At 40.0% G+C, this 11,930-nt stretch overlaps 1 non-coding gene across 1 annotated transcript; it reads right to left on the bottom strand.

The window, feature by feature from the left end:
• Positions 1-2,816: 2,816 nt before the first annotated feature.
• Positions 2,817-3,007, bottom strand: LOC126033744 (U2 spliceosomal RNA). Its single transcript, XR_007504494.1, has one exon. It is a non-coding gene; the product is annotated as a U2 spliceosomal RNA (small nuclear RNA).
• Positions 3,008-11,930: the final 8,923 nt, after the last annotated feature.

Genomic DNA, 11,930 nt, shown 5'->3' on the forward strand with positions numbered 1-11,930 from the left:
CAAGGGTTATTCCTGGCTATAGCTCAGAAATCGCTCCTGGCAGGCTCAGGGGACCATATGGGATGCCAGGATTTGAACCACCATCCTTCTGCATGCAAGGCAAATGCCCTACCTTTATGCAATCTCTCTGGCCCACAAATTTTTATTGTAAATTGGTATCATATTTTCTGGCATATAATACAACTGAGCATATAAGACCACTCCCTACTTTTCCTGTTAAAATGTAGGATTTGGGCTATATTCGCCATATAAGACTACCTCTCTTTTAATGCACACAAAATGGAAATTAAAAAACATAAGAGAAAAAGAGTGGAACCCTCAAAGGTTAACAATATATGTTTAATAAAGCTAGACTTTGGAGTGCCAACAATCATTTTACATTTGTCATTTGTAGTGAGTGTGATTTTTGTTGTTGTTTTGGGGCCACACCTGGTGACACTCATGGGTTATTCCTGGCTGTGCGCTCATAAATTGCTCCTGACTTGGAGGACCATATGGGATGCCAGGGGAATCAAACTGCAGTCTGTCCTAGGTAAGCATTTGCAAGGCAGATACCTTACCACTAGTGTCACCGCTCCAGCCCCATGATTTTTTTTAATTGTGATCTACATTGAGAATGGGGAGAGCAGCTGCCTGGGGTGCAGTGATTAATAGGACATCTAGAAGGAGATAGAGTGCCTCTTCTGTGTCCCATAAAAACTGAACAGAGGACTGAGCACTGGAAAGCCACATACCAGCAATGACACCCGGTGGCTGGATGTTATGCAGTGCTCCGTAACTCAGCTCCTCTGTGGGTCCTGAAAGATTAATCAGGACACACAGAGGACTGAGTGATGATGCCTGGCAGTGAGATGGGATGCGGCCGTAAGAGGGGGGCAGATCACTCGTCTATGAAGCTGGAGTTTCAGCATGCTGTATACTGCTGTATAAAATGACCCCTGAATTTTAAGTTTTTCATGGGTTAAAATGTCTTAAACACTGGAAAATATGGTATGTTATAAAAGTAATATTCAAAAGTTTATGACTTTCCTTATGCAACTAATAAGAGAAAAGGGGGTTATTAATAAGACAATCCCATTCATATTTGAATGGAAATAATGATTTCATTCATATTTTTCATCCTCAGAAAATCAAGTACCTCAGAATCATCTAAAGATATAAAAGACTTCATAAAGAAAACTACAAAATATTACTTCAAGAAATAAAACGGGAGGCCAGAGAGATAGCATGGAGGTAAGGTGTTTGCCTTACATGCAGAAGGATGGTGGTTCGAATCCTGGCATCCCATATGGTCCCCAAGCCTGCCAGGAGCGATTTCTGAGCGTAGAGCCAGGAGTAACCCCTGAGCACTGCCGGGTGTGACCCAAAAACCAAAAAAGAACAAAGAAAAAAAAAAGAAAGAAAAGGGGACATGAGGAAATGTAAACACTTCACCTGTGATTGGGATGATTAATATCATCAAAGCATTATAAAGATTTAATGAGGTTACCATCGAGATTCCAAAGACATTTTTTCAAAGAAATAGGTCAAACACTACTGAATTGCATATGAAACAACAAACCCACCCTGAAATAGCTAAAGCAATCCTAAGGAAAAAGTAGTTGGGAGGCATCACTTCAACTTCAAACTGTACTATAAAGCAATTGTAAGTGAAATAGCATATTACGAGAATAAAGACAGACCCTCAGATAAATAGACTAGAATTTCATATCCTGAGATATCTCAAGTATATGATCAGTTATTCTTCACTAAAAGAGCAATAAAATGAAATGGAACAAGAAAAACCTAGTCACTTAGTGCTGTTGGGAAACATGCACAAAAAATGAACTCAGACATCTTTCTAAAACCATGCATAGGTAAGATCAAAATGTATTAAAGACCTGGGTATTTATACCTGCATAAATCAGGTACATAGAGAAAAACAGGCAGAACTCTCCAGGACACTGAAGCTAAAGGCATGAAACAGCAACTGACCAAGCAAAAGGAAGTAAAGCTAAAGAAATGGAGCAACATCAAATTAAGAATCTTCTGCACTTCAGTGGCACAGAAGCCACAGAATGGGAAAAAGTATTTTTCCACCGCTTATGTGATAAGAGGTTAATATTAAAGATATGTAAGACATTGGTCAAACTTTACAAGAAATAAAATTCAACCCTATCAAAATATAGGGAAGGGGCCGGAGAGATAGCATGGAGGTAGTGTGTTTGCCTTGCGTGCAGAAGAACGGTGGTTTGAATCCCGGCATCCCAGATGGTCCCCCTAAGCCTGCCTGTAGCAATTTCTGAGTGTAGAGCCAGGAGTAACCCCTGAGTGCTGCCAGGTGTGGCCCAAAAACCAAAACAACAAAATGGGGATAGTAGATGAATAACAATAGGATATTCCTCAAAGAAGGGCCAAAAGATACATGAACAAATGTACTAATCAGTGAAATGTAAATAAAAAGAACAATTAATAACATCTCATACCACAGATACTGGCACACATCAAAAGGAACAAGAATAGGTGCCGGAGAGATAGCACAGTAGTAGGACATTTACCTTGTGTGCAGCTGATCCAGGATGGATAGTTGTTCGAATTCCAGCATACCATATGGTCCTCTGTGCCTGCTAGGAGTGACTTCTGAATGCACTTCTGAATAACTCCTGAGCCCTGCTGGATGTGACCCCCCAAAAAAATCCAAACAAACGAACAACAACAAAAAAGAACAAGAATAATCAAAAATTTGACAGGAGATTTGGAGATTGACGGAGATGGATGGAGAGAGAGAGCAAGAGAGAGCTGGGAGGATGGAGGTAGAAGAAGCATTTTTTTTCTTTTTCTGGTTCACCGTTCCTGAAGGTACTGCAATACCAGGTCGATGCGTGGAATGGATGGAGCAAGCTCTTATTCCAGTTCCTAGTGCCAAAAATCCATTTAATATATTGTCGTCGGATAGACGACGTATCAGATATTAAACTGATAAAAACAGATACTACACTTGATCTTAACCAAAAGGCCAAGAAGCAATAGAAGAAGCATGTTAAGATGACAGGGCAGTGGAATAGGCTGCTTAAACGATTAGCCGAGGTGGCTAGGGCCATGAATAAAATTGATGTCTCCTGGAAAAAAAATAATCAAAATAGATTTATCTGGTGATAATGCCAACTGCTTCAGTCTTTCTAGAAAATAATATGGATATTAAAAAGGTTTTTGTGGGGCCAGAGCGATGGCACAAGCGGTAGGGCATTTGTCTTGCATGTGCTAACCTAGGACAGACCCCGGTTCGATCTCCCCAGTGTCCCAAATGGTCCCCCAAGCCATGAGCTATTTCTGAGCTCATAGTCAGGAGTAACTTCTGAGCGTCAGTGGGTGTGACTCAAAAACAACAACAGTTGTAAGAGTTTCCATTTGACCAAGCAACTCCACTACTTGGAATATATCCCAAGGGCCCCCAAAACAAAATGGATAAAAGACATTTGCACCTCTATGTTCCTTCCAGCACTTATCTACAATGGCCACAATCTGGAGAAGTTCAAGAGCTCCAAGAATAATAGATGACAGGGCAAAGAAGTTATGATAGAAGTGGGACCAGCATTCTTGCCATGAGGTGATCAATGAACCTTACCTGAAACAAGGAAGAGGCAGGAGGCAGGTGGGACAAGAGCATGGATGCTCCACTTCATGGCCGTGTATTTCTTCTAGTTACTAAGCCCCGGCACAACGAATAAAAATCAGCACCACAATGTAAAGGTGACAATGGGAAAACAACGCAGATCATCACCATAATTAAACAAAATTAAGATGGTAATCTGAAGACACAATTAGTACTGACCACCTCTGTAGCCTTCAAAAAAGGACTTTAAATAAAATGTTGGGAATGTTCAAAGGACTCAAAACATGGAATGAACTGAACAGAAAAAAAAAATCAAAAGGATATGAGAGTGGAAATGAAAAACTTCAAGCCAACTAAAATAGCAGTACTGAAAAACTTGGTAGGTGAAATGAGAAACTCACTGGAAGGTTTGAGCTGCAGAGTCAGAATCAATAAGCTGAAAAAAGAGCTACACAACAGAAGAGGCTGGAAAGGGGGCCTTAAAATACACACGCAGGGGGCCGGTGTGGTGGTGCTAGAGGTAAGGTACTTTCCTTGCCTGTGCTAGTGTAGGAAGGACCTAGGTTCGATCCCTCAGCTTCCCATATGGTCCCCTAAGCCAGGAGCGACTTCTGAGCTCATAGCCAGGAGTAACCCCTGAGTGTCACTGGGTGTGGCCCAAAAAACAAACAAACAAAAATACACATGCAGAGGATAGAAAAAGTCTTCAAAATAAGCAAAAAGATGATAATAGATCTCTGGGATAAATTCAATAGAAAAAACATAAGAATCATTAGAATACCAGAGACCCACGAAGAATCAACAGTCAAGGACATCATTGCTGAGAAGTTACCAGAGCAGAAGAATGCATGGATCCACAACCTGGATGCCCAGAGAGTACCACCTATAAGTACAAAAAAAAAGGGGGGGTGGGCAGACCAAATCACAACCTAGTCATAGTAATAAAAGCCACAGATCAAGATAGAATATTGAAATCAGCAAGATCAAAAAAAAAAAAAAAAGAAAAGAAAGAAAGAAAGAAAAGAAAATTAAGGGCCGGAGAGATAGCATAGAGGTAGGGCATTTGCCTTGCATGCTAAAGGACGGTGGTTTGAGTCCCAGCATCCCATGTGATCCCCTAAGCCTGCATGGAGCAATTTCTGAGCGTAGAGCCAGGAGTAGCCCCTGAGTGCCGCCTGGCATGACCCAAAAACAAACACACAAAAAATGAAGAAAAAAGAAAATTACATACTAAGAAGTATCCTTAAGAAGTTAGAGAGGCCCGGAGAGATAGCACAGCGGTGTTTGCCTTGCAAGCAGCCGATCCAGGACCAAAGGTGGTTGGTTCGAATCCCGGTGTCCCATATGGTCCCCCGTGCCTGCCAGGAGCTATTTCTGAGCAGACAGCCAGAAGTAACCCCTGAGCACCGCTGGGTGTGGCCCAAAAAAACCCCCCAAAAAAAAAAAAAAAAAAAAAGAAGTTAGAGAGGGGGCCGGGAAGATGGCGCTAGAGGTAAGGTGTCTGCCTTACAAGCACTAGCGTAGGACGGACCACGGTTCGATCCTCCGGCGTCCCATATGGTCCCTCCAAGCCAGGAGCGATTTCTGAGCGAATAGCCAGGAGTAACCCCTGAGTGTCAAATGGATGTGGCCTAAAAAAAAAAAAAAGTTAGATAGTACAGTGGTAGGGCATTTGCATGGCATGCAGCCGATCCAGAACAGATGGTGGTTTGAACTCCAGCATCCCAAATGATCCCTATGCCTTGCCAGGGGCGATTTCTGAGCACAGAGCCAGGAGTAACCCCTGAGTGCCGCCTAGTGTGATCCAAAAACAAAACAAGCAAACAAAAGAAGTATCCTTAAGATTTACAGCAGATTTATCATAAGCAACCCTGGAGGCCCAAAGGCAATGGTGAGATATAGTTAAAAAAAAAAAGCTTCAAAAAAGTGAATGCTCACCCAGCCAGACTTTCAATCAGGTTTTAAGGTAAGTATACACAGCATACAGATAAAAAGCATGTCAGAAATGTTACAGACTAAAATACCAATCTTAGAAGAACTGAAGGAGGAGGTGCCCTGGACATGCCTGAACAGGGTGAGTCCAGGTCGCCACCACTGAAGCCATTATTGAGAGTGCCTGAGCACTGTGGGTTTGAAACCAACTCCTGAGCAGATTGGGGCTAGAGGAGAGCTGCTGCTCCGCTCCGCTTTGCAGCAGTGCACATCGCTAGTAAATGAACTCCACCATAAAACGTAGAAAAGAACACATAGCAAGCATGACAATGGGGAAACAATGCAATCCAATATCAGAAATATTAAGTAAAGATGGCAGTTCTGATGACCCAAAAAATGCCAACCACCTAATTAGCCTTTCAGATAAGAAACTTAGATTAGAAATATGGAGGGTGTTCATAGAACTCAAAGAAAGCATAGATCTAGCTGAACAGATCACAAATACAGAAATCAGAAAACTCCAGACTGAAATAACAGGACTGAAAAACTTGGTAGATGTAATAAAAACCTCAATAGAAAGCCTCTCCAACAGAGTAACAGAAATTGGGGACAGAATCAGTGAGCTGGAAGATGAGATACAGAAAAACTCCATAAAGCAGAAGAGATTGGGAAAAAAACTAAAAGAAAATGATCAGACAATGGAAAAGTACTCAAGGAATGTGAGCAGATGAAAATTAAAATCTTTGATAAATTCAACAGAAACAATGTAAGAATCATTGGAGTCCCAGAGACCCAGAAAAAAATTCTCAGGAAGAATCAACAGTTAAGGACATAATTACTGAGAAACTCCTAGAGCTGACAGTGTGCAACCAAATCCTGCATACCCAAAGAGTAACAGATAAAAGACAAAGAAAAGCACCCTAAGATTCATCCTAGTCACTATGATGAATCCCACAGATAGGGATAGAATACTGAAAGCAGCAAGGTCAAAAAAGGGAAATTACATTCAAAGGAGCATCCTTAAGATTTACAGCATATCAACAAGAAAACCCTCAAGGCCAGAAGGCAGTGGTGGGATATAATGACAAAAATCAATGAAATGAATGCTTCACCTTGAATACTACATGCAGCTAGACTCACTTTCAGGTTTGAAGGAAGTATGCATGGCTTCAGAGATAAACAACAGCTCAGAAACTTTACAGACTCAAAAACAGCACTAAAAGAACTGAAGGATCTACTTTAAGGCAAGAAAGACCCAATAAGTATACCAAGTTACTACAAAATGATAATACTAAATTCTATGACAGTCATCTCTCTCATCATCAATGGCTAAATGCACCAAGAGACAAAGAGTGGCAAAATAAGTCAGAAAATTGAATTCAACTTTTTGCTGCCTACAAGAAACAAATCTGAACAGTCATACATGAAGTCAATGGTTGGAGGAAAATCATTCAAGCAAATAACTCTCTTAAAAAAGGATAGAGTAACTATACAAATATCAGGTAACATAGACTTCAGTCTTAAAAAGATGATTAAAGACAGAAAGGGTAATTTCTTAATAGTCAAGAGATCTGTACATCGGGAATAAATCACACTCAAAAACATATGCACCAAATAAGGGGCCAGAAAATACTTAAAACAACTGCTAGTAAACCTGAAGAAAGACATCAATAGCAAGACAATAGTTGTGGAAGACTTCAACATCACTTTGTCATCTCTTGATAGAGCAACTAGGGTAAAACTTAACAAAGATATACTGTTTTTAAAGGAAGAAATGGGAGACAGTGACTTTGTATAGGGTTTTTCCATCCCCGGAAAGCTGACTATATATTCTTTGCCAATACACACGGGACATTCTGGATAGAACACATGCTGGGCCATAAAACATACATTCATAAAATTAAGAGGATATAAATTATATCAACTCTCAAACCACAAAGCACTGAAAATTAAAGTAAATTACAAACAGAAACAGAGAAATAACCTTGACACCTAGAAATTCAAAAGCTCTCTACTGGCATTAGGTCTGTGATGGAGAGGGACCTGCACCTTCGTGCAGATAATGGGAGGGAAAGGCTCTGACCTGAGCGGTTGCCACCATGATCCGTGCTTAAGGACTGTGGCAGAGATGGGACCTGCATCTTTGTGCACGTAATGCGAGGGAGGAGTCCTGAGAGTGGGGCCCAAATTCAGCAACTGCCAGGGTTAGGGCCGCACTCCAGAGAAGAGACCCAGCCCCACACCACAGGTGAAAAGGAAGGGCTGAGACCCAAAGGCAGAACACTCTAAGCCACCAAAAGCAAAAAAATATGGGTAAACTAAGGAAGACACTATCAAATGCCCTACCTCCATGTTATCTCTCAAGACCATTTTAACAATATTAAAACAGGGCCGGAGAGATAGCATGGAGTTAAGGCATTTGCCTTTCATGCAGAAGGACGGTGGTTCGAATCCTGGCATCCCATATGGTCCCCTGAGCCTGCCAGGAGCGATTTCTGAGTGTAGAGCCATTTGTAACCCCTGAGCACTGCCAGGTGTGACCCCCCCAAGCCCCTCAAATAGAATAACACATTTGAAATTAAATGAATGATTTTAAATGTTTTGTTTCAAATAGTGATTAAATTAGATTATTAACGATACACTAAATTTTAAAAAATTAACACAAACAAAACCCTTTACTATGTTCAGTGGCCAGAGCAATAGCATAGAGAGTAGGGCATTTACCTTACATGTAGCCAACCTGGGTTCGATCCCCAACATCTCATATGGTCCCCTGAGCCTGCCCATTCTCAGAATAAAATGGGCTTGAGGTCTTGGCAATATAATAATCATCTTGTCTATTAGGCATAGAGATCTTTCACTTTAGAAGAAGTATGACAGACATTGTTATAAAGACAGGTCCACAATTCCTTATATGAGAAACTGTTTGCAAGGTGAAAAATATTTCAGTTATAAAAAGTAAATACAATTTAGGATGATGGCCTTTTTTTGGTCATGGCAAGCAGTACTAGTAAGGGGGATATTTGAGGACCATGTGACCACGGAGCATGTGATCAGCTCTTTGAGTTATCTCTCTGACCCCTAACAACAACTTGTATATGTTGCATTACTCTCCACAATAGATGCATTAGTATTTTTGTATCCTATAAGTAGACTAAACATAAAATCTCAAGTCAGATTTTGCTCCTAATTTGATACAATTACAAGAAATTTTGTGATTTCCAGAGACCTTTGGGTTTCAGAGCTATAGACAAGGAATTATAAACTATATTCAAAATGTGTTGACATATTTGCTTTAAATTATTTATGATATTTTTTATTTTGGAGACGTAGAAACTAAACCACTTCAAAAATTGTATAGTGTTTTCAAGATCCAGTGGCCAGGAAGGGCATTTGATTATAGGCTGTTTTCACTCTAGGAGCTCTGCTTTTCAGTATTAGGACTGTGACTGAGGAGGACTTTGCAGACTGCACTAGCCCAAGTTTTTGCTACTCATTCTGTGACATTGCACAGCTTTCTTGTTTGTTTTGTGTGTGTGTGTGTGTGTGTGTGTGTGTGTGTGTGTGCGCGTGCTTTTTTTTTTTTGGTGGGGGGGTCACACCTGGCAGCACTCAGGGGTTACTCTTGGCTCTATGTTCAGAAGTTGCTCCTAGCAGGCTCAGGGGACCATGTGGGATGCCGGGATTCGAACTACAGTCCTTCTGCATGGAAGGCAAACACCTTACCTCCGTGCTATCTCTCTGGCCCCTGCACAGCTTTCTTAGAACAATGTTTATATTAATTTTCCTTGTGCTGTTGCAGTTAAGTGAAATGCTAATATGAACTGGAGTTATCAAAAAAGTTAAACCAGACGCACCTGAAGTTTCATTTCTGCTTTGTTGCCTAAAGCCCACTTCAAGATTTACACAAATTTCTAAAGACCACAATTTACATTATCACAGTGACTTCTGTTTCTACTAAGCTTATAATAATGAATTATTATAAGTCATTAGAATCTCTTGATTTTGTAAAGTGTGATGCAGACTCATTATATAAAACTCAACTTTCTCTTAAGAAGAAACATATTGGGGCCGGGAAGGTGGCGCTAGAGGTAAGGTTGCACCTTGCAAGTGCTAGCATAGGACGGATGCGGTTCGATCCCCCGGCTTCCCATATGGTCCCCCCAAGCCAGGGGCGATTTCTGAGCGCATAGCCAGGAGTAACCCCTGAGCGTCAAACAGGTGTGGCCCAAAAACAAAAAAAAAAAAAAGAAGAAACATATTAAGAATGATGGATAGTTCTAGCCATTGCCACCTTTCCATAGATCTATATTGCTCTAGCTTCTAAGATTTGCTGTATCTCCATTAAAGCTAAAATGTCTAGTAATTAATTTCAGCATTTCTTTTAATTTTAGTGTTTCATAGCAACTAAAATAAGTCTGTATCGGGGCCGGGCGGTGGCGCTGGAGGTAAGGTGCCTGCCTTGCCTGCGCTAGCCTAGGACGGACCACGGTTCGATACCCCGGCGTCCCATATGGTCCCCCAAGAAGCCAGGAGCAACTTCTGAGCGCATAGCCAGGAGTAACCCCTGAGCGTCACAGGGTGTGGCCCAAAAAACCAAAAAAAAAAAAAAAAATAAGTCTGTATCAAAAGCTGTATCCTAATCTAATCTCTCCAGGATCAGCCAGTTAATTAAAGTGGAGGCATTATAACATTTTTCGTATTAACATGGAGAGGTAAAAACTGGGGTTGAGAGTTCAAGACATCTGTAATGGTTTAGTTGAGGAAAAAGAAGTCTATATGATCACCAAAATTTTTTTCATAAAACCTTACACACTACTGAAATGTAATTTATTTTTTATCAAAAGACATAAATAACCTTGATTACGAATTTCTGGTCAATTTCAAAATAAGAGTCCATAAAATGTCTTTACAATATAAAATCAGTGATGCTGAGAAAGTTCTAGCTAAAAGTTTCCTGGCAGAACTTGTGCATATGTTGCCAGTTTGTTTTGAAAGCTTAGCACATGACAGAAGCTCAAGTGCTTGCTGATTGAATAAATAAAATGCAACAGTAAATACATATACTAGTGTCAGAAGTACTTCAACACTGCTATTACCTGGTCATGTGTCCATTACAGTAGAAAGGAGGAATTCTAAATTCTCTGCTTCATTTCTGCCCTAAATGAGTGACTGGATGCATTAGTTAACTGTTCTAAGCTTGGTCTTATTCTATGAAGTGACCTCTAAGGTAACTTTGAATTTATATGAATGTAGTGGTCTTCAGAAAAACAATATAGATATATGGAAATAAATATTCAGATGTTATAGATGAAATAAGTAAATAACTTCTCCCTGATCCTTCAGTTTCTGTCTTTTTTCTTGAAGTTCCTTTGAAATAATAGTATTAGTCTCTACTCAGAGCATTATCAGTTGTCTTTGAACTCTTTCAAGACAAAATAGTTCAATATCTTCTCCTATGCTATATTTATAAGGATCACTTTAATGATTTATATCTATTTCCATTATTACGTTGACAAGTTTTTTGTTGTTGTTGTTGTTTTGTTTTGTTTTTTTTTGTGCGGGAGAGTAACACCAGCAGCGCTCAGGGGTTACTCCTGGCTATGAACTCAGAAATCACTCCTGGCAGGCTCGGGGGACCATATCGGATGCCAGGATTTGAACCACTGTCCTTCTGCAAGCAAGGTAAACGCCCTACCTCCATGCTATCTCTCCAGCCCCAAGTATTATTTCTTAATTCAGCCAAAGATAGTTTAAAAACTATCTTTACCCTACAAAATTAAAGTGCTTCTTATCCTTCCTTCATTTCTTCTCCTTGAATTTCAGAGGATTTGCCTGCTAATAAAGGCTTATTTTTCCCCTTTAAACACATTTACTTCTATATAGTCCAGAATTAAAATATTTAAATTCTCTTTTTTGAACCATTTTATTGATTAATTTCAAAACCTGAAAGTCAATAACAAAATTATCTGGATATTTTTCATTGCAATACCTGGTATTCTGCTTGGACGTGCAGAGAAAGATGTACTGTGCCATTTGGAAAAAAAGGCTTTAGGAAAAGAGTCATATAAATTTTCTTCTTACACTCAATTTTTTATTTAAAATAATTAAATTAATTTAAATAAAATAATTTTAACAGTCTTCATATTATGGAAATCTTTCACTTTAAAATAGCCTTAATCTTGAAGTTTAGATTTTAAGTCAAATCTCAAACTTGAGTGCATATTGAAGTAAAGGAGCTTTAAGGACTCCTGATTTTTGTGACCCGAGAGATAGCATGGAGGTAGGGCATTTGCCTTGCTTGCAGAAGGATGGTGGTTCAAATCCCGGCATCCCAAATGGTCTCTCGAGCTGCCAGGAGTGATTTCTGAGCATAGAACCAGGAGTAACCCCTGAGGGCAGCCAA

The sequence above is a fragment of the Suncus etruscus genome, chromosome 1 (assembly GCF_024139225.1).
Source record: "Suncus etruscus isolate mSunEtr1 chromosome 1, mSunEtr1.pri.cur, whole genome shotgun sequence".
Classification (NCBI taxonomy): domain Eukaryota; kingdom Metazoa; phylum Chordata; class Mammalia; order Eulipotyphla; family Soricidae; genus Suncus; species Suncus etruscus.